The sequence below is a fragment of the Carcharodon carcharias genome, chromosome 24 (genome assembly GCF_017639515.1).
Source record: "Carcharodon carcharias isolate sCarCar2 chromosome 24, sCarCar2.pri, whole genome shotgun sequence".
NCBI lineage: Eukaryota > Metazoa > Chordata > Chondrichthyes > Lamniformes > Lamnidae > Carcharodon > Carcharodon carcharias.
This window is the reverse complement of record NC_054490.1, coordinates 13,833,728-13,853,510: the sequence shown is the minus strand read 5'-3', so window position 1 is coordinate 13,853,510 and position 19,783 is coordinate 13,833,728.

Genomic DNA, 19,783 nt, shown 5'->3' with positions numbered 1-19,783 from the left:
AGTTTTCCTGTACCAAGAGGGCGTTTTGGTCAGTACGGAATTCACGTCACAGAAACCCAACCCCCCAGAGGTCAGGGAAGTGACCGGCTCCACCGTGACTCTACGCCTCACGGCCCCTGCGGGTAACTCTGGGCCAGTGCTGATGTTCAGGGTAGGGCACAGGTGTGTCGAGGAGGACTGGTCCTGGGAGGATACTCAGAGCAATGCCCAGAGCTTCACAGTGTCCGGGTTACACCCACACAAAGAATACCTGTTCCGGTTCGCCCCCGTCTACAAGCCATGGGCGGGCTTGCTCAGCGATCCCACAGCCAGAGTCCTCACCCTCCCTGCCACTTCACCCGGTCAGCTTTCGGTGTCCAGTGTCCAGTGCACATCACTCACAGTCACCTGGGTACCCCCCACCCAGGTTGGTGATGGCCTGGATATTGGGCGCTACCTGGTGGAGTACCTGGAAGGCCAGGGGGACATGTGGAGGCAACTGAGGACAGAGGACGCGACCCCTGTGTGCATTCTCTCCAATCTGAATGCCGGCACTTCTTACAGGGTTCGGGTGTCCGCTGACTGTGGGACAGTGGGCATGGGTGCCCTGAGTGCAGCGGTGGTGGCAGTGACCATGAGGGAGAGAAGCTGGATTCAGTTGGCAGAATGTGTGGTAGTAGGAGCAAGCAGCTGAAGGCTGGGAGGTTGGAAGAGGAGCAGCTCCCTTTAAGAGAAGGAGGCGGGAGGAGAAGGAGATGAAAATTTTGGTGGCGCAACTTCATACTTGAATATCGCTGGCAAAAGAGACATGTCAAAGCTTCTCATCTGGCACTCTTCAGGCCACTTACAGGAATACCAATATATTTATACTGCATGCGAAGAGAGTGCTGATGGGTTGGCAAATGGCAATGGTTACTCTCTTCACATACAGTATAAATTGTTGTTTTCCCCTTCCCCTCTTTTGAGTGACCTGATGAGTGCAAGACAAAAAGCTTCAACGTGTCTCTTTCTTCAGCAAAACTCAGGTTCTGAGCTACCAAACGACTCGTTGATAGTCAGGGAAGCCGGGTGCTGGGAGCATTACATGACCGGGGAGGTGGTGGAGCAGTGGTGAGGTCAATGGACCAGTAATCCATAGGCTTGGCCCTCATGCTCTGGGGACAGGGGTTCAAATCCCAGTGCAGCAGCCGGTGGAACTCGAATTCAGTTAATAAATCTGGAATTATAAAGTTAATCCCAGTAATGGTGACCATGATAACTATCATTGATTGGCTGTAAAATACACATCTGGACACTAATGCCCTTCACAGAGGTGAATCTGCTGCCCTTACCTGGTCTGGTATGATGTGTGTTTGCAACAATCATTTTATAGTCATTGCCACCCTTTTAATTCCAGATTTTGTTTGTTGAATTAAAATTCCACCACCTCCTGTAACCGGATTCAAACCCAGATCTCTGGAGCGTTAACCTTGGATTCTTGGACTCCCAGTCCCAGAACAATAGCAGTTCACCATCACCTCCCCTCAGGGTGCTGAGTGGGAATGGAGAGAGCTGGTGACAACAGAGCAAAGGTGATGGTGTCGTCGTGTTGTTGCCAGGTTAGCGCTCCAGAGTTTGGGGACCTGGGTTCGAATTCCACCACAGCAGATGGTGGATTTTGAATTCAATGAAAAATCTGGAATTAAAATGACCGTGAAACCATTGTCGATTGTAAGAGAAACCTACTTGGTTTGCTAATGATCCTTTAGGGAAGGAAATCTGCTGTCCTTACCTTGTCTGGGAAGTTGAAGAGTGGACACCCCCCACGATCGGGGGCGCGCCGCCATTTTATGTGGTGGGCCAATTGAGGCCTGCCCAGCGCTATGCTCTCCCTGTGCGGGATGGTGGGGGTGGAATCCCTAAACCCAAGAGTGCGCTGTTTCACGTATGCGCACGAAGGAGTGCGCTCATCTCCCTGAGGCAAAGTGCTGCCTCAGGGAGATCGGCTGTACATTGAAAAATATTAAAAATAGAAAAGAAAATCCTTGCCATGTCCCCTCACGTGACATTGCCACATGAAGGGACATGTACAAATGTATTTGTACATTTTAATAATTTTGGTAATAATGTTTGCATCAATACGTGAGTGCGCTTGGACAATAAAACCAACTTTTCAATCGTTCACTTAAAGAATTAACCCAAGAGTGGGTCAAAAAGAGGAGTCAGTTCACCTCATCCCCTTCACCCAAACCTGATCGTAACAGATATTTAGGCGTGAATGACCTGCAGTGGAATAAATACGAACATGAGGAATTGGAAGTGGGAACTACATTTATCCCAAGACTTACCTTATGAAGGCCAGGGCTGTTTTCTTGTTTAGTAGAGTGATCCCATTCTAATCAGAATGTCCACCTTCAATGTTTGTGTGTTTTTGGAACAGAGTAAATGTTGGCATAGCACAAATCAGATTAGTGAGGTGAATGTCTGGATCAATGACTGGTGTGGGTGAAGAGGGCCCCGGGTTGTGGGGCACTGGCACTAGTACTGGGGAAATGGGATCTGTACCATGGGAATGGTCTACACCTGAACTGTGCTGGGACTGGTGTCCTTGTGTGCTGCATAACTATGGAAGTAGAGAGTGTTTTGAACTTGATGAGTGGGGAAGGGATCAAATATGCCAAGATGTAGTTAGCTAAAGAGTAGAGACAACCTAAGAGAGATAGGAAAAAATATGGGAAATGATAAACTGATCATGACTGGAAGGAACAGAGAGTAAAAATGTAAGAGTATATCTGCAGAGAAGGCTCAATGCTTTAAAAGCAATAAAATGTCAAAACTCTGTATCTGAATGCACGTCCTTCTCAGGCTGTCCCTTGGGGTTAAGGATAACTCACTTCCACACTAAAAATCAGTTCTCAGGTGACTGAATAGTCCAATGCGCAATCCACAGTCTGTGTCACAGATGAGATCTCTGAGTGAGCACAGACGCAAGCATCGTCTGCATATTGTAGATCAATGACAGAGGATGGATGACCTTGGATCTGGTCTGCAGGCAGCAGAGGTTGAACAAGTTCCTGCTTGTTCTGTAGTTTAGCTCCACTCCAGCAGGGAGCTTGCTGATGGTGAGATGGAGCATTGTGGCATGTAGCACTTGAAATAAAAGAGATGATCTGAAGGCACAAATAGAAAGAAATACAGAGACATAGCTGCAGCATGACATCGACATGAGGAGATATTAATGTCTATAACGTTATTGGAAAACATTTTTTAAAAATAAAAGTTCTAGTGGGATGTGTGCCTATGAGTGTGTCTGCGTTTGACCTAATTGGATTAAAGCCAGCTAGTCTGGGTGCTTTGTTGCATAGTAGCTTTGAGATGTTAATTAGGTAAACATAAGGAAGTTAGAAGGTAAAGTGTAAATTTGCATTAGTTAAAAAAAGCCATTCAAGACTGTGGGTGAAATCTTACACCTAGCTAGAAGACGCCAAGTAAAGTTACATTTTTTCAGCTTAATAATAAAATTGGTTCGATGATAGGGGTTTATTTTTTAGGAGAGGTGAAGTTAATACCTAGTGATACAATGGAAAATTTAAATTTGAAGAGAAAGATATGTATAAAGGAGAAAGGGGATTGTGTGTAAGGTAGAGGCATTTTAAGATCCAACAACTCTAAGGAGCCACCAACCTATAAACCTCAAGCTGCTATCTGCAAGGACCCAGAGCTGAAAAAAACTCATTTTGAATGTGACTGCCGAGGATGTGCTTTGCCAGGCGTATGTTTAAATCTATGAGATTTACTGTTGACTTAATGGGCATGTAACTGGGTCACAGAATAATTGGGGGATTTTTGAAGTTTTTTTTAGCAGTAATCTTATAGATGAATGTATGTGTTTGGAATTTTTCTTGCATTAATAAATTATTAATTTAGTTTTATTTTAATAAACACTCTTGAGACTCAGTGGTCTTATTACTACTGAATTCAAAGCCTGCATCTCGAAACATAGAAATTGCAAAAGTGGGTTAGCACAGTTGTTTCAAGTTTCCCTATTGGATTTGAACAACTTAGCCTTTCCTGTTGGCTGTATCACAATAACATAGATTGGGAGTTGAATATTGAAGGATACATTACATTTAGGAAGGACAGGAAAAGAGGAAAAGGTGAAGGGGTATCTCTGTTAATTAATGATGGTATGAGCACATTAGAGAGGGATGACCTAAGTTCAGGAAACCAGGATGTGGATGTGGTATGGATTGAGATGAGGAATGATAAAGGCAAGAAGTCACTTGTGGGAGCTGTGTACATGCCCTTTAATTGTAACTACAGGTAGGACAGATTGTAAAAAAGATAATGGGAGCTTGTCCAAAAGGTGCAGCAATAATCATGGGTGATTTTAATCTACGTATAGGCTGGAAAAATCAGACAGGCAAAGCTAGCTTAGATTCACAGAATGTTTTCAGGATTGTTTCTTAGAACAGCACATTCTGGAGCCAACCAGAGAGAACACTACACTAGACCTGGCATTGCACAATGAGATAGGGTTATTTGATAACCTTATAGTGAAGGCATCTAAGTTTGGATTTTATATTCAGTTTGAGGGAGAGAAGAGTGTGTCAAAGAATAGAATTTCAAACTTAAATCATGGCAATTATGAGGGCATGAAAGCAGAGCTAGTTAACCTGACCAGGCAAATGAGGTTAATGGATGGGCCAGTAGGGGTTCAGGGGCAGATATTTGAAGGGATATTGCAGAATACATAGAATCACACAGTGTAGAAGAGGCCCTTCGGTTCATCGAGTCTGCACCGACACGTGAGAAACACCTGACCTATCTACCTAACCCCATTTACCAGCACTTGGCCCATAGCCTTGAATGATACATTCCAATGAGCAAGAAAAATTGCAAAAGGAGGGTACACCATCTGTGGTTAACAAAAAGAAAGTAAAAGACAGGATCAAAATTAGAAAAAAAAAGCATGTAATTGTGCAAAGACATGTGGCAGGCCAAAAGATTGGACAGAATATAAATGACAACAAAGAATGACATAAAGATTAAAAAGGAGGGAAAAATTAGAGTGTGAGAGAAAGCTAGTAGGAAATATAAAGACAGATAGTAAGAGTCTATAAACATATTTAAATAAGAAAATAGTTAATAAAGTGAGTGTTGGTCCTATAGAGCTTGATTCTGTGGAATTAATAATGGAAAATAAGGAGATGGTAGATGAATTGAACAGATACATTGCATCAGCCATCTCTATAGAAGATACAAGGAACATCCCAGAAGTAGCTGCAAATCAGGAAACAGAGGGAAGGGAGGAACTCAGGATAATCGCAATGGCCAGGGAAGTGGCACTGAGTAAATTGATGGAGCTGTGGGCTGACAAATCCCTGGGTCCTGATGGGCTTCTTCCTCGGGGGTTGAAATAGTGGCTGGTGAGGTAGCTGGCGGGTTGGTTTCAATTTAACAAAATTCTTTTAATTTAGGGAAGGTTCCATTTGATTGATAAACATGCAATGAAACTCCCACTTTCAAAATGGAGGGATAGAGAGAGCAGGAAACTACAGGCCAGTCATCTAAACACCTGTTATAGGGAAAATATTAGAATCCACTCTTAAATTTGTTATGGCAGGGCACTGAGAAAAATTCAAGGTAGCCAGGTAGAGCTAACAAGGTTTTGTGAAAGGGAAATTATGTTTAGCCAATTTATTGGCGTTATTTTAAGGAGTCACAACTGCTATGGATAAAGGGGAACTGTAGATGTACTGGCTTTAGATTTCCAGAAGGCATTTGATAAAGTACCACATGAATGGTCATTGTAGGAATTAAAAACCCATAGTGTAGGGGGTAACATATTGGCATGGATAGAAGATTGTTTCCTGTCAGCCAGCCAGAGAGTGGGAAAAAATGGGGATTTCTCTGGTTGACAGGATGTGACGAATGGTGTGCCACAGGGATCAGTGCTGGGGCCTCAACCGATTACAGTTCATATATCTGACTTGGATAAAGTCACCGAATGTATGGTTGCTAAATGTCCTGATGGTTAAATGATAGGTAGAAGAGTAAATTATGAAGGGAACATAAGGAGGCTGCAAAGGGAAATTGATTGGCCAAGTGAGTAGGCTATGATCTGGAAAATGGAGTATAATGTGGGCAAATGTGAAATTGTCCATTTTGCAGGAGGAATAATAAAGAAGATTATTATTAAAGTGGTGAGGGGTTGCAGAGCTCTGAGGTTCAGCGGGATCGGGGTGTCCTAGTGCATGAATCACTAAAGGCAAGTATGTAGGTACCGCAGGTAATTAGGAAAGCTAATAGAATGTTATCAATTATTGTGAGGGAATGGATTACAAAAGTAGGGAGGTTATGCTTCAGTCGTACAGGGCACTGGTGAGACACACATTTGGAGTGCTGCATATAGAGATGCTGTCTGTTTTTAAGGATGGATGTAAATGCGTTAGAAGCAGTTCAGAGAAGGTTTAATAGAATAATACCAGAAACAGATAGGTTGCCTTATGAGTGAAGGTTGGACAGATTAGGCTTGTATCCACTGGAGTTCAGAGGTGGATGAGGCAATTTGATTGAAAGCTGTAAGATCCGGAATGTTCTTGACAGGGTGGATGTGGAGAGGATATTTCCTCTGGAGGGCGGATCTGGAACTAGCGGTTGCTGGTAAAAATTAAGGATTCGCTCATTGAAGATGGAGATGAGGATTGTTTTCCTTTCTCTCAGTGGGACCTGAGCCTTTGCAACTTCCTCAAAAGCCAGTGGAAGCACAGCCTTTGAATATAAGTCAGGCAGAGCGGGATAGATTCTTGATAACCAAGGGGGTGAAGGTTAACCGCGGGAGGAGGGGGTAACAATCAGATTAGGAATGATCTCATTGAATGGCGGGGCAGGCTCGAGGGGATGAGTGGCCTCCTCCTGCTCCAATATTGTATGTCTGTATGTTCGAAATAACCGGGTACAGTTTTAAGACATTGTCCTCCGATGAATCAAAAAGTGTGGCTTGGCGATTGGAGATAAAATTTCAACCGAAAATGAGGAAACTGGTTATTTAAAAACTAGTGGCCTACAATCAAGAACCTAAATTAGAAGAGCTAAGAGTCAAATCGGAAACAGACAAACCAGATTTCGCAAAATTACATTTGTAATAGAGGAGGCTAGCGAGATATTTCCAGGTTAAGGAAAGAGAAAGATAAGAAAGAAAGGCAGAGCAGGAGAATCAGGAGAGAGAAAGAGAAAGATAGAAATTAAAAGAGAGAAGAGGAGAGGGGGCAAAAAGAGAACAAAGAGAAGCAGGAACGGAAGGGTGAGAGAGAATTCCAATTTCAACAGTATGAACTCAGAGATGGCTCTCCCTGAATACACTGAATATGCCACAGGGGAGGGACATGCCCCCATCTCAGGCACAAGGGCGGTGCTGTTTAAATTTGTCAAAGCAATACCAAAACATGATGGGAAGGGCGTAGAATAATTATTCATTTCATGTATGAAAATCACTAAACAAATGAAGTGGCCTGAAGAAAGCCGGACCAGATAAGGGCAAAGTGTGTTAACAGGCAAAGCCCATGAGGTTTAAATCATGCTCTCTGAGGAGACCTCCACAGATTATGAGACAGCTGAAAAGCCTTTCCTCAGTACTTAACATTTGAAGCCTGCAATAAAGTTGATTTTCCAGCCAACTATTCTCCATAGAAGCATTGGACTTTATTTGTAAGACATCAGCAGCAATTACATACGTGTACCAAGCTCTATAAAGAAGAACTCTCCCTTGGAAGCTCCTTGCCTTATTGGTTTTCACAGATCATGTGACCTTACAATGCAATTTTTCTTAAAGCCACAGTCCTACGTTTATTAAAATTATAATCACTGCATTCCTCCCCCTTTTACGTTTCTGTACATATTTTATTGTGGAGTCTTGTGAAGAGAGAAACACACAAGTTTGCTCCTGGCTGCTCACTACCTGCAGAGAACAACCATGACAAAATACAAAACACAAAACATTAAGTCATGGAAGACAGTCTCGGTTCTGGAAAAAGGTCACTGGAGACCATCCCCACACCGATATCAGAACGGGGGTCAGTGCGGAAATGCAGGTCAACATTTTACACCATGGAGGACGATGGGTCTCCAAATGCTACTTATCCCTTTCAAAAAAATAGTCCTTGTGATCTTCCTCAGCATGCCTTGCGAGGGCAGGTCCTTACATCAAACAGATTTCTTTATACATAGATAAAAACAAAAAAACTGCGGATGCTGGAAATCCAAAACAAAAACAGAATTACCTGGAAAAACTCAGCAGGTCTGGCAGCATCGGCGGAGAAGAAAAGAGTTGACGTTTCGAGTCCTCATGACCCTTCGACAGAACTTGCGTTCGAGTCCAAGAAAGAGTTGAAATATAAGCTGGTTTAAGGTGTGTGTGTGTGGGGCGGAGAGATAGAGAGACAGAGAGGTGGAGGGGGGGTGGTGTGGTTGTAGGAACAAACAAGCAGTGATAGAAGCAGATCATCAAAAGATGTCAACGACAATAGTACAATAGAACACATAGGTGTTAAAGTTAAAGTTGGTGATATTATCTAAACGAATGTGCTAATTAAGAATGGATGGTAGGGCACTCAAGGTATAGCTCTAGTGGGTTTTTTTTTTATATATAATGGAAATAGGTGGGAAAAGGAAAATCTTTATAATTTATTGGAAAAAAAAAGGGAAGGGGGAAACAGAAAGGGGGTGGGGATGGGAGAGGGAGCTTACGACTTAAAGTTGTTGAATTCAATATTCAGTCCAGAAGGCTGTAAAGTCCCTAGTCGGAAGATGAGGTGTTGTTCCTCCAGTTTGCGTTGGGCTTCACTGGAACAATGCAGCAAGCCAAGGACAGACATGTGGGCAAGAGAGCAGGGTGGAGTGTTGAAATGGCAAGCGACAGGGAGGTTTGGGTCATTCTTGCGGACAGACCGCAGGTGTTCTGCAAAGCGGTCGCCCAGTTTACGTTTGGTCTCTCCAATGTAGAGGAGACCACATTCGGAGCAACGGATGCAGTAGACTAAGTTGGGGGAAATGCAAGTGAAATGCTGCTTCACTTGAAAGGAGTGTTTGGGTCCTTGGACGGTGAGGAGAGAGGAAGTGAAGGAGCAGGTGTTGCATTTTTTGCGTGGGCATGGGGTGGTGCCATTGGAGGGGGTTGAGGAGTAGGGGGTGATGGAGGAGTGGACCAGGGTGTCCCGGAGGGAGCGATCCCTACGGAATGCCGATAAGGGGGTCGAAGGGAAGATGTGTTTGGTGGTGGCATCATGCTGGAGTTGGCGGAAATGGCGGAGGATGATCCTTTGAATGCGGAGGCTGGTGGGGTGATAAGTGAGGACAAGGGGGACCCTATCATGTTTCTGGGAGGGAGGAGAAGGCGTGAGGGCGGATGCGCGGGAGATGGGCCGGACACGGTTGAGGGCCCTGTCAACGACCGTGGGTGGAAAACCTCGGTTAAGGAAGAAGGAGGACATGTCAGAGGAGCTGTTTTTGAATGTAGCATCATCGGAACAGATGCGACGGAGGCGAAGGAATTGAGAGAATGGGATGGATTCCTTACAGGAAGCGGGGTGTGAGGAGCTGTAGTCGAGATAGCTGTGGGAGTCGGTGGGTTTGTAATGGATATTGGTGGACAGTCTATCACCAGAGATTGAGACAGAGAGGTCAAGGAAGGGAAGGGAAGTGTCAGAGATGGACCACGTGAAAATGATGGAGGGGTGGAGATTGGAAGCAAAATTAATAAATTTTTCCAAGTCCTGACGAGAGCATGAAGCGGCACCGAAGTAATCATCGATGTACCGGAGAAAGAGTTGTGGAAGGGGGCCAGAGTAGGACTGCAACAAGGAATGTTCCACATACCCCATAAAGAGACAGGCATAGCTGGGGCCCATGCGGGTACCCATAGCCACACCTTTTATTTGGAGGAAGTGAGAGGAGTTGAAGGAGAAATTGTTCAGCGTGAGAACAAGTTCAGCCAGACGGAGGAGAGTAGTGGCCCCATCCACCACTACTCTCCTCCGTCTGGCTGAACTTGTTCTCACGCTGAACAATTTCTCCTTCAACTCCTCTCACTTCCTCCAAATAAAAGGTGTGGCTATGGGTACCCGCATGGGCCCCAGCTATGCCTGTCTCTTTATGGGGTATGTGGAACATTCCTTGTTGCAGTCCTACTCTGGCCCCCTTCCACAACTCTTTCTCCGGTACATCGATGATTACTTCGGTGCCGCTTCATGCTCTCGTCAGGACTTGGAAAAATTTATTAATTTTGCTTCCAATCTCCACCCCTCCATCATTTTCACGTGGTCCATCTCTGACACTTCCCTTCCCTTCCTTGACCTCTCTGTCTCAATCTCTGGTGATAGACTGTCCACCAATATCCATTACAAACCCACCGACTCCCACAGCTATCTTGACTACAGCTCCTCACACCCCGCTTCCTGTAAGGACTCCATCCCATTCTCTCAATTCCTTCGCCTCCGTCGCATCTGTTCCGATGATGCTACATTCAAAAACAGTTCCTCTGACATGTCCTCCTTCTTCCTTAACCGAGGTTTTCCACCCACGGTCGTTGACAGGGCCCTCAACCGTGTCCGGCCCATCTCCCGCGCATCCGCCCTCACGCCTTCTCCTCCCTCCCAGAAACATGATAGGGTCCCCCTTGTCCTCACTTATCACCCCACCAGCCTCCGCATTCAAAGGATCATCCTCCGCCATTTCCGCCAACTCCAGCATGATGCCACCACCAAACACATCTTCCCTTCAACCCCCTTATCGGCATTCCGTAGGGATCGCTCCCTCCGGGACACCCTGGTCCACTCCTCCATCACCCCCTACTCCTCAACCCCCTCCTATGGCACCACCCCATGCCCACGCAAAAAATGCAACACCTGCCCCTTCACTTCCTCTCTCCTCACCGTCCAAGGACCCAAACACTCCTTTCAAGTGAAGCAGCATTTCACTTGCATTTCCCCCAACTTAGTCTACTGCATCCGTTGCTCCCAATGTGGTCTCCTCTACATTGGAGAGACCAAACGTAAACTGGGCGACCGCTTTGCAGAACACCTGCGGTCTGTCCGCAAGAATGACCCAAACCTCCCTGTCGCTTGCCATTTCAACACTCCACCCTGCTCTCTTGCCCACATGTCTGTCCTTGGCTTGCTGCATTGTTCCAGTGAAGCCCAACGCAAACTGGAGGAACAACACCTCATCTTCCGACTAGGGACTTTACAGCCTTCTGGACTGAATATTGAATTCAACAACTTTAAGTCGTAAGCTCCCTCCCCCATCCCCACCCCCTTTCTGTTTCCCCCTTCCCTTTTTTTTTCCAATAAATTATAAAGATTTTCCTTTTCCCACCTATTTCCATTATATATAAAAAAAACCCACTAGAGCTATACCTTGAGTGCCCTACCATCCATTCTTAATTAGCACATTCGTTTAGATAATATCACCAACTTTAACTTTAACACCTATGTGTTCTATTGTACTATTGTCGTTGACATCTTTTGATGATCTGCTTCTATCACTGCTTGTTTGTTCCTACAACCACACCACCCCCCCTCCACCTCTCTGTCTCTCTATCTCTCCGCCCCACACACACACACCTTAAACCAGCTTATATTTCAACTCTTTCTTGGACTCGAACGCAAGTTCTGCCGAAGGCTCATGAGGACTCGAAACGTCAACTCTTTTCTTCTCCGCCGATGCTGCCAGACCTGCTGAGTTTTTCCAGGTAATTCTGTTTTTGTTTTCTTTATACATAACCTCACAGACCTTGTCCTGAACTATGGCCTGGTTCTGCCGTACAAATGGGATGTAGGTGTCTGCTGGCCCCATTCCAGGTTGAGGTTCACCAAAGTACTTGGCAGCAGCTTTCACAGTGAAAGCATGATTGAGGCAAAGAAGGTTCCTTCATCATTTCTTGACAATTTGGACAGCACACCTTCACATAGTGCAGAACATTTCCTAAATGGTGATAGGTTAGAAGGTGTAGATGCATAATGGGACCCACATGTCCTTGTTCTTAAGTCACTGAAAGCTAACACACAGGTGCAATGGGCAGTTAGAAAGACTAATGGAATGTTAGCCTTTATTGCAAGTGGAATTGAGTACAGGAGCAGTGAAGTCTTGCTTCAATTGTATGGAAGCTTGGTTAGGCCGCATGTGGAGTACTGTGTACAATATTGCCCCACTTACCTCAGGAAAGATATTATTGCTGTAGTGGGATTGCAATGAAGGTTCACCAGACTTCTTTCGTGCATGGCGAGACTGGGGAAACTGGGCCTGTATTATCTAGAATTTCGAAGAATGAGCGATGATCTCATTGAAACCTACAAAATGCTTAAAGGAATAGACAGGGTATATGCAGGTAAGATGTTTCTCCTGGTTGGGGATTCTAGAACCAGCGGACACAATTTCAATATAAGGGGGAAGCCACTTAGCACTGAGATAGGGAGGAATTTCTTTACTCAGAGGGTTGTGAATCTTTGGAATTCTCTACTCCAGAGGGCAATGGAAGCTCAGTCATTGAGTGTGTTTAAGTTAGAGACTAGTAGATTTCGGATTAACAATAATGCAACAGGTTATGAGGATAGTTTGAGTAAAAGTCATTGAAGCATTGATCAGATTAATTGTTGTTAACGGTGGAACAGGGTGAATGGCCTTCTCTCGTTCCTATGGATGAGGACCCTGTTAGTCACTGGGCGGAACTCCCTAATTGGTTCCTCCATGCACGATCATCATCAACATCCTGGACACGAGATACTAAGGGAAATTCCGGAATGATCCTGGAAAATACAGGGCTCAGCCCAGCAGGGGGTGCTCTGACTCAGTTTTTTTTAACTTGAACAAGCAGGCTCTGTCGAAGGGTCATGAGGACTCGAAACGTCAACTCTTTTCTTCTCCGCCGATGCTGCCAGACCTGCTGAGTTTTTCCAGGTAATTCTGTTTTTGTTTAGGCTCCTGACAGTATATATTCAGCACAGACTCGGCTGGACAATTCTGATCACATCAATCATCTAACAAAATAATGACTTTTCATTCGCCCAGCATTGATTCTGTTCTCTCAAAAACAACATATCAAATTGTCTCTTAAATGCTGATCCCCATGCTATGGTCATTCAGTAACTGAATTGCAAGTAGTTGAGTCTTTCTCTCTCACACTCTCTCTCTCCTTGTCTCTCTCTCACACTCTCTCTCTCTCTCACACACTCTACTTGTCTCCCTCTCACACTCTCTCTCTCCTTGTCTCTCTCTCACACTCTCTCTCTCCTTGTCTCTCTCACACTCTCTCTCTTCTTGTCTCTCTCTCAAACTCTCTCCTTGTCTCCCTCTCACACTCTCTCTCTCCTTGTCTCTCTCTCACACTCTCTCTCTCCTTGTCTCTCTCACACTCTCTCTCTTCTTGTCTCTCTCTCAAACTCTCTCCTTGTCTCTCTCTCACACTCTATCCTTGTCTCTCTCTCACACTCTCTCCTTGTCTCTCTCTCACACTCTCTCCTTGTCTCTTTCTCACACTCTCTCCTTGTCTCTCTCTCACACTCTCTCCTTGTCTCTCTCACTCTCTCTCTCTCTCCTTGTCTCTCTCCCTCTCTCTCTCCTTGTCTCTCACACTCTCTCTCTCCTTGTCTCTATCAAACTCTCTCCCTCCTTGTCTCTCACACTCTCTCTCTCCTTGTCTCTCTCACTCTCTCTCTCTCCTTGTCTCTCTCGCACACTCTCTCTATTGTCTCTCTCTCACGCTCTACTTGTCTCTCTCACACTCTCTCTCTCTCCTTGTCTCTCTCTCACACTCTCTCTCTCCTTGTCCTCTCTCTCATACTCTCTCTCCTTGTCTCTCTCACACTCTCTCTCCTTGTCTCTCTCACACACTCTCTCCTTGTCTCTCATACTCTCTCTCTCCTTGTCTCTCACACTCTCTCTCTCCTTGTCTCTCACACTCTCTCTCTCCTTGTCTCTCACACTCTCTCTCTCCTTGTCTCTCACACTCTCTCCTTGTCTCTCTCACAATCTCTCTCTCCTTGTCTCTCTCTCATACTCTCTCTCCTTGTCTCTCTCTCACACTCTCTCTCCTTGTCTCTCTCTCACACTCTCTCTACTTGTCTCTCTCTCACACTCTCTCCCCTTGTCTCTCTCTCACACTATCTCTCTCCTTGTCCTCTCTCTCACACTCTCTCTCTCTCCTTGTCTCTCTCTCTCACTCTCTCTCTCCTTGTCTCTCTCACACTCTCTCCTTGTCTCTCTCTCACACTCTCTCCTTGTCTCTCTCACACACTCTCTCCTTTTCTCTCTCACACACTCTCTCCTTGTCTCTCTCTCACACTCCCTCCTTGTCTCTCTCTCACTCCCTCCTTGTCTCTCTCTCACACTCTCTCTCCCTGTCTAACCCTCGCTGTTTCTCTCTCTCTCTCTCTCTCAGGCGCATGACTGCGCTCTTTAAATGCAGTTATCCAATCAAAGTGTAGAATGCCTCACGAAGGATCACAGATTTATAAAGTCAAACTTTTCATCATTAAATTTGACCAGAATAGAAAATGGGATAAAGGGGGGATTTTAAAAAGGGGATAAAACAATGAATAAAAATAAAACTGTATTTAAAAAAGTGAAAGATAATACAAAGGAATGTAGAGAAAACAGATTTATAAAGGGGTGAGGATTGAGGAGAGAGCTCGTGCTCTGAAGTTGTTGAGTTCAATGTTAAGTCCGGAAGGCTGTAAAGTGCCTAATGGGAAGATAAGGTGCTGTTCCTCCAGTTTGTGTTGCGCTTTACTGGAACATTGCAGTAGGCCAAGGATGGACATGTGTGAATGAGAGCAGAATGTTGTGTTGAAATAGAAAGCGACAGGAAGGTCTGGGTCATGCTTGCCGACAGGCTAACGAGTTCTGCCAAGTGGTCACCCAGTTTTCGTTTAGTCTCCCCAATGTAGAGGAGATGAGAGCAGTGAGCGCACTAGGCCAAGTTGACGGAGGTGCAAGTGAATCGCTGCTTCACCTGAAAAGAGATTTTGAGGCCTTGGACGGTGAGGGGTGGGAGGAGGTGAAGGGGCAGGTTTTTGCAGCTTCTGCGAATGCATGGGAAGGTGCCTTGGGAAAGGCGTTAGGTATTGGGGATGATGGAGGAATGGACCAGGATGTCCCGGAGGGAACGGTCCATACGGAATGCTGACAGGGACAGTGAGCAGAGGAAGTGTTTGGTGGTGGCATCATGCTGGAGTTGGCGGGAATGGAGCAGGATAATCCTTTGAGTGCGGAGGCTGGTGGGGTGACAAGTTCCTTTCTCATTACACAATACCCAGTCGAGGGTGGCCTGTTCTCTCGTTGATTCCTCAATGTATTGGTCCAGAAAAGCATCCCGTATACACTCCAGGAATTCCTCCTCTATGCTATTGTTACTAATTTGATTTGCCCAAACTATATGCATATTAAAGTCACCCATAATTACAGGTGTTCCTTTGTTACATGTGTCTCTAATTTCCTGTTTAATGCCATTCCCAACATCACCACTACGGTTTGGACGTCTATATACAACGTTTTTTGCCCCTTAGTGTTTCTCAGCTCTACCCATACAGATTCCAGATCATCAGAGCTAATACCTTTCCTCACTATTGCGTTAATTTCCTCTTTAACCAGCAATGCAACTCCACTGCCTTTTCCTTTTTATCTTTCCTTCTTAAATACTGAATACTCCTGGATTCCCATCCCTGGTCACCCTACAGCCATGTCTCTGTAATTCTGGCTATATCATACCTGTTTACATCTATTTGCGTGGTTAATTCATCCGCTTTATTGCGAATGCTCCTTGTGTTAAGGCACAAAGCCTTAAGGCTTGTCTTTTTAACATTACTTGTCCTGTTCCCACTATTTTTCACTCAGGCCCTGTTCGATTCTTGCCCTTTATTTCTCTGACTATCACTTTTCTTATTCCGCTTCCTGTCTTTTGTTCTTGTCTTTAATTCCCCTTCCTTTGACTCCTTGCATAGGTTCCCAACCCCTGCCATTTTAGTTTAAACACTCCCCAACCACTCTAGCAAATATTCCCCCTAGGACATCAGTCCCGGTCCTGCCCAGGTGTAACCCGTCCAGTTTGTACTGGTCCCACCTCCCTCAGAACCGGTCCCAATGATCCAGGAATCTGAAACCCTCCCCCTCACACCATCTCTTCAGCCACATATTCATCCGATATATCCTGCTAGTTCTGCTCTGACTAGCACATGGCACTGGTAGTAATCCTGAGATCACTACCTTTGAGGTCCTACTTTTTAATTCCCTATATTCTGCTTTTAGGACCTCATCCCTTTTTTTTACCTATGTCGTTTGCACCAATGTGTACCATGACCATTGGCTGTTCACCCTCCCCCTTCAGAATGTCCTGTAGCCGCTCTGAGACATCCTTGACCCTAGCACCAGGGAGGCAACATACCATCCTGGAGTCTCGTTTCCGGCCACAGAAACACCTATCTATTCCCCTTACAATTGAATCCCTTATAACTATTGCATTCCCAAACTTTTTACTCCTCCCCTGTGCAGCAGAGCCAACTGCGGTGCAATGAATTTGGCTGTTGCTGCTTTCTCCTAAGAGGCCATTCCTCCCCAACAGTATCCAAAGCGGGATATCTGTTTTGCAGGAGAATAGCCACAGGAGATTCCTGCACTGCCTGCCTAGTCCTCTTGTTTTGCCTGGTGGTCACCCATTCCCTTCCTGCCTGTGGACTCTTAGCCTGTGGAGTGACCACCTCACTATATGTGCTATCCACAATTCTCTCCGCCTCATGAATGCTCCACAGTGTCCCCAGCCACCGCTCCAGCTCCAAAACCTGGGCTTCCAGGAGCTGCAGCTGGAGACACTTCCCACACACATGCTGGCCCCGGGCACTGGAAATATGCCTGGCTTCCCACATAGAGCAGGAGGAGCACACCACGGCATGGAGCTCTCCTGCCATGACTTACCGCATTAAATTAAATGAAAACTTTTGGAAGATACTTAAAATCAAATAATATCAATTACTCTTGGGCCCTTCTACACTACTCCTCATTGTTACAGAATATAGCCCTTACAAACAAAGAACAACAAAATAAGATCTTAAAAACTATGAGCAATAAAAGTAGTAAATGCTTACCTGGCCGTACTCACGGTACGCAAAGGATCAATCGTTCCTCCTCACCAAACTCCCTCAGTCACCCCTGCTCACACAGCTCCTCATGCGCTTCCTTTCAACTCCCAGCTCCTCTAGCATTTCCCTCCCGCTCCCAGCTTCTCTCACGCTTCCCTTGCGCTCCCAGCTCCTCTCGCGCTTCCCTTCCACTCCCAGCTCCTCTCGTGCTTCCCTTCAACACATGACTGCTCTCGCGCTTCCCTTAAACTCCTGACTCCACTCAAACTTCCATTCAACTCACGACTCCTCTAGAACTTGCCTGCATCTCCCGACTCCTCTCGCGCTTCACTTCAACTCCCAAATCCTCTCGCGCTTCCCTTCAAATCCCGACTCCTCTCGCGCTTCCCTTCAACTCACAACCTCGCTCGCGCTTCACTTCAACTCCCAACACCGCTCGCGCTTCCCTTCAACTCTCGACTCCACTTGCGCTTCCCTTCAACTCCCGACTCCTCTTGTGCCTCTCTTCAACTCCCGACCCCTCAAGCTCTTCCCTTCAACTCCCGACTCCACTCGCGCTTCCCTTCAACTCCCGACACCTCTCGTGCTTCGCTTCAGCTCCCGACACCTCTCGCACTTCCCTTCAACTCCCGACTCCTCTCTCGCTTCCCTTCAAATCCCAACTCCACTCGCGCTTCCCTTCACCTCCCGACTCCTCTCGCGCATACCTTCAAACTTCCGACTCCACTCGCGCATCCCTTCAACTCCCGACTCCACTCGCGCATCCCTTCAACTTCCGACTCCACTCCCACTTCCATTCAACTCCCGACTCCTCTCAGGCTTCCCTTCAACTCCCAACCCAGCTCGCGCTTCCCTTCAACTCCCGACTCCTGTCGTGCTTCCCTTCAACTCCTAACTCCTCTCATGCTTCCCTTCAACTCCTGACTACTCTCACGCTTCCCTTCAACTCCTGACTCCTCGCGCGCTTCTCTTCAACTCACGACTCCTCTCGCACTTCCCTTCAACTCCCGACCCCGCTCGTGCTTCCCTTCAAATCCCAACACCGCTCGTACTTCCCTTCAACTCCCGACTCCTGTCGCGCTTTCCTTCAACTCCCGACACTTCGCGCGCTTCCATTCTACTCCCGACTCCTGTCGCGCTTCCTTCAACTCCCGACTTCTCTCGCGCTTCTCTTCAACACACGACTACTATCGCGCTTCCCTTCAACTCCCGACTCCGCTCGCACTTCCATTCAACTCCCGACACCTCTCGCGCTTCCCTTCAACTCCCGAATCCACTCGCGCTTCCCTTCAACTCCCGACTCCATTCGCGCTTCCATTCAACTCCCGACTCCTCTCGCAATTCTCTTCAGCTCCCAACCCCAGTCACGCTTCCCTTCAACTCCAGACTCCTCTCGCGCTTCCCTTCAACTCCCGACCCCTCTCACGTTTCTCTTCAACTCACGACTCCTCTCGCACTTCCCTTCAACTCCCGACCCGCTCGTGCTTCCCTTCAAATCCCAACACCGCTCGCTCTTCCCTTCAACTCCCGACTCCTGTCGTGCTTCCCTTCAACTCCCGACTGCTGTCACGCTTCCCTTCAACTCCCGACTCTTCGCGCGCTTCCATTCTACTCCCGACTCCACTCCTGCTTCTCTTCAACACACGACTGCTGTCGCGCTTCCCTTCAATTCCCAACACCGCTCGCGCTTCCCTTCAACTCCCGACTCCTGTCGTGCTTCCCTTCAACTCCCGACTGCTCGCGCGCTTCCGTTCAACTCCCGACTCCTCTCGCGCTTCCCTTCAACTCCCAACTCCTCTCGCACTTTCCTTCAACTCCCAAAACCGCTCGCGCTTCCCTTCAACTCACGACTCCTGTCGCGCTTCCCTTCAACTCCCGACCCGTCTCGCGTTTCTCTTCAACTCCCGACTCCTGTCGCACTTCCCTTCAACTCCCAACCCAGCTCACGCTTCCCTTCAACTCCCGACTCCTGTCGTGCTTCCCTGCAACTCCTGACCCCTCTCACACTTCCCTTCAACTCCTGACTCCACTCACGCTTCCCTTCAACTCCTGAATCCTCGCGCGGTTCCCGTCAACTCCCGAGCCCGCTCGCGCTTCCCTTCATCTCCCAAGACTGCTCGTGCATCCCTTCAAACCCCGACTCCTCTCGCGCTTCCCTTCAACTACCGACTCCTCGCGCGCTTCCATTCTACTCCCGACTCCTCTCACGCTTCCTTCAACTACCGACTCCTCTCGCGCTTCTCTTCAACACACGACTACTGTCGTGCTTCCCTTCAATTCCCAACCCTGCACGTGCTTCCCTTCAACTCCCGACTCCGCTTGCGCTTCCCTTCAACTTGCGACTCCTCTCACGCTTCCCTTCAACTCCCGACTCCTCTCGCGCTTCCCTTCAACTCCCAACTCCTCTCGCGCTTCGCTTCAACTCCCAACTCCTCTCGCGCTTCCCTTCAATTCCCAACCCCGCTCACGCTTCCCTTCAACTCCCGACTCCTCTCGCGCTTCCCTTCAACTCCCGACTCCTCTCGCGCATCCCATCGACTCCCGACTCCACTCGCGCTTCCCTTCAACTCCCGACTCCATTCCCGCTTCCATTCGACTCCCGACTCCTCACGCTTCCCTTCAACTCCCAACTCCTCTCACGCTTCCCTTCAACTCCCAACCCCGCTCACGCTTCCCTTCAACTCCCGACTACTCTCGCG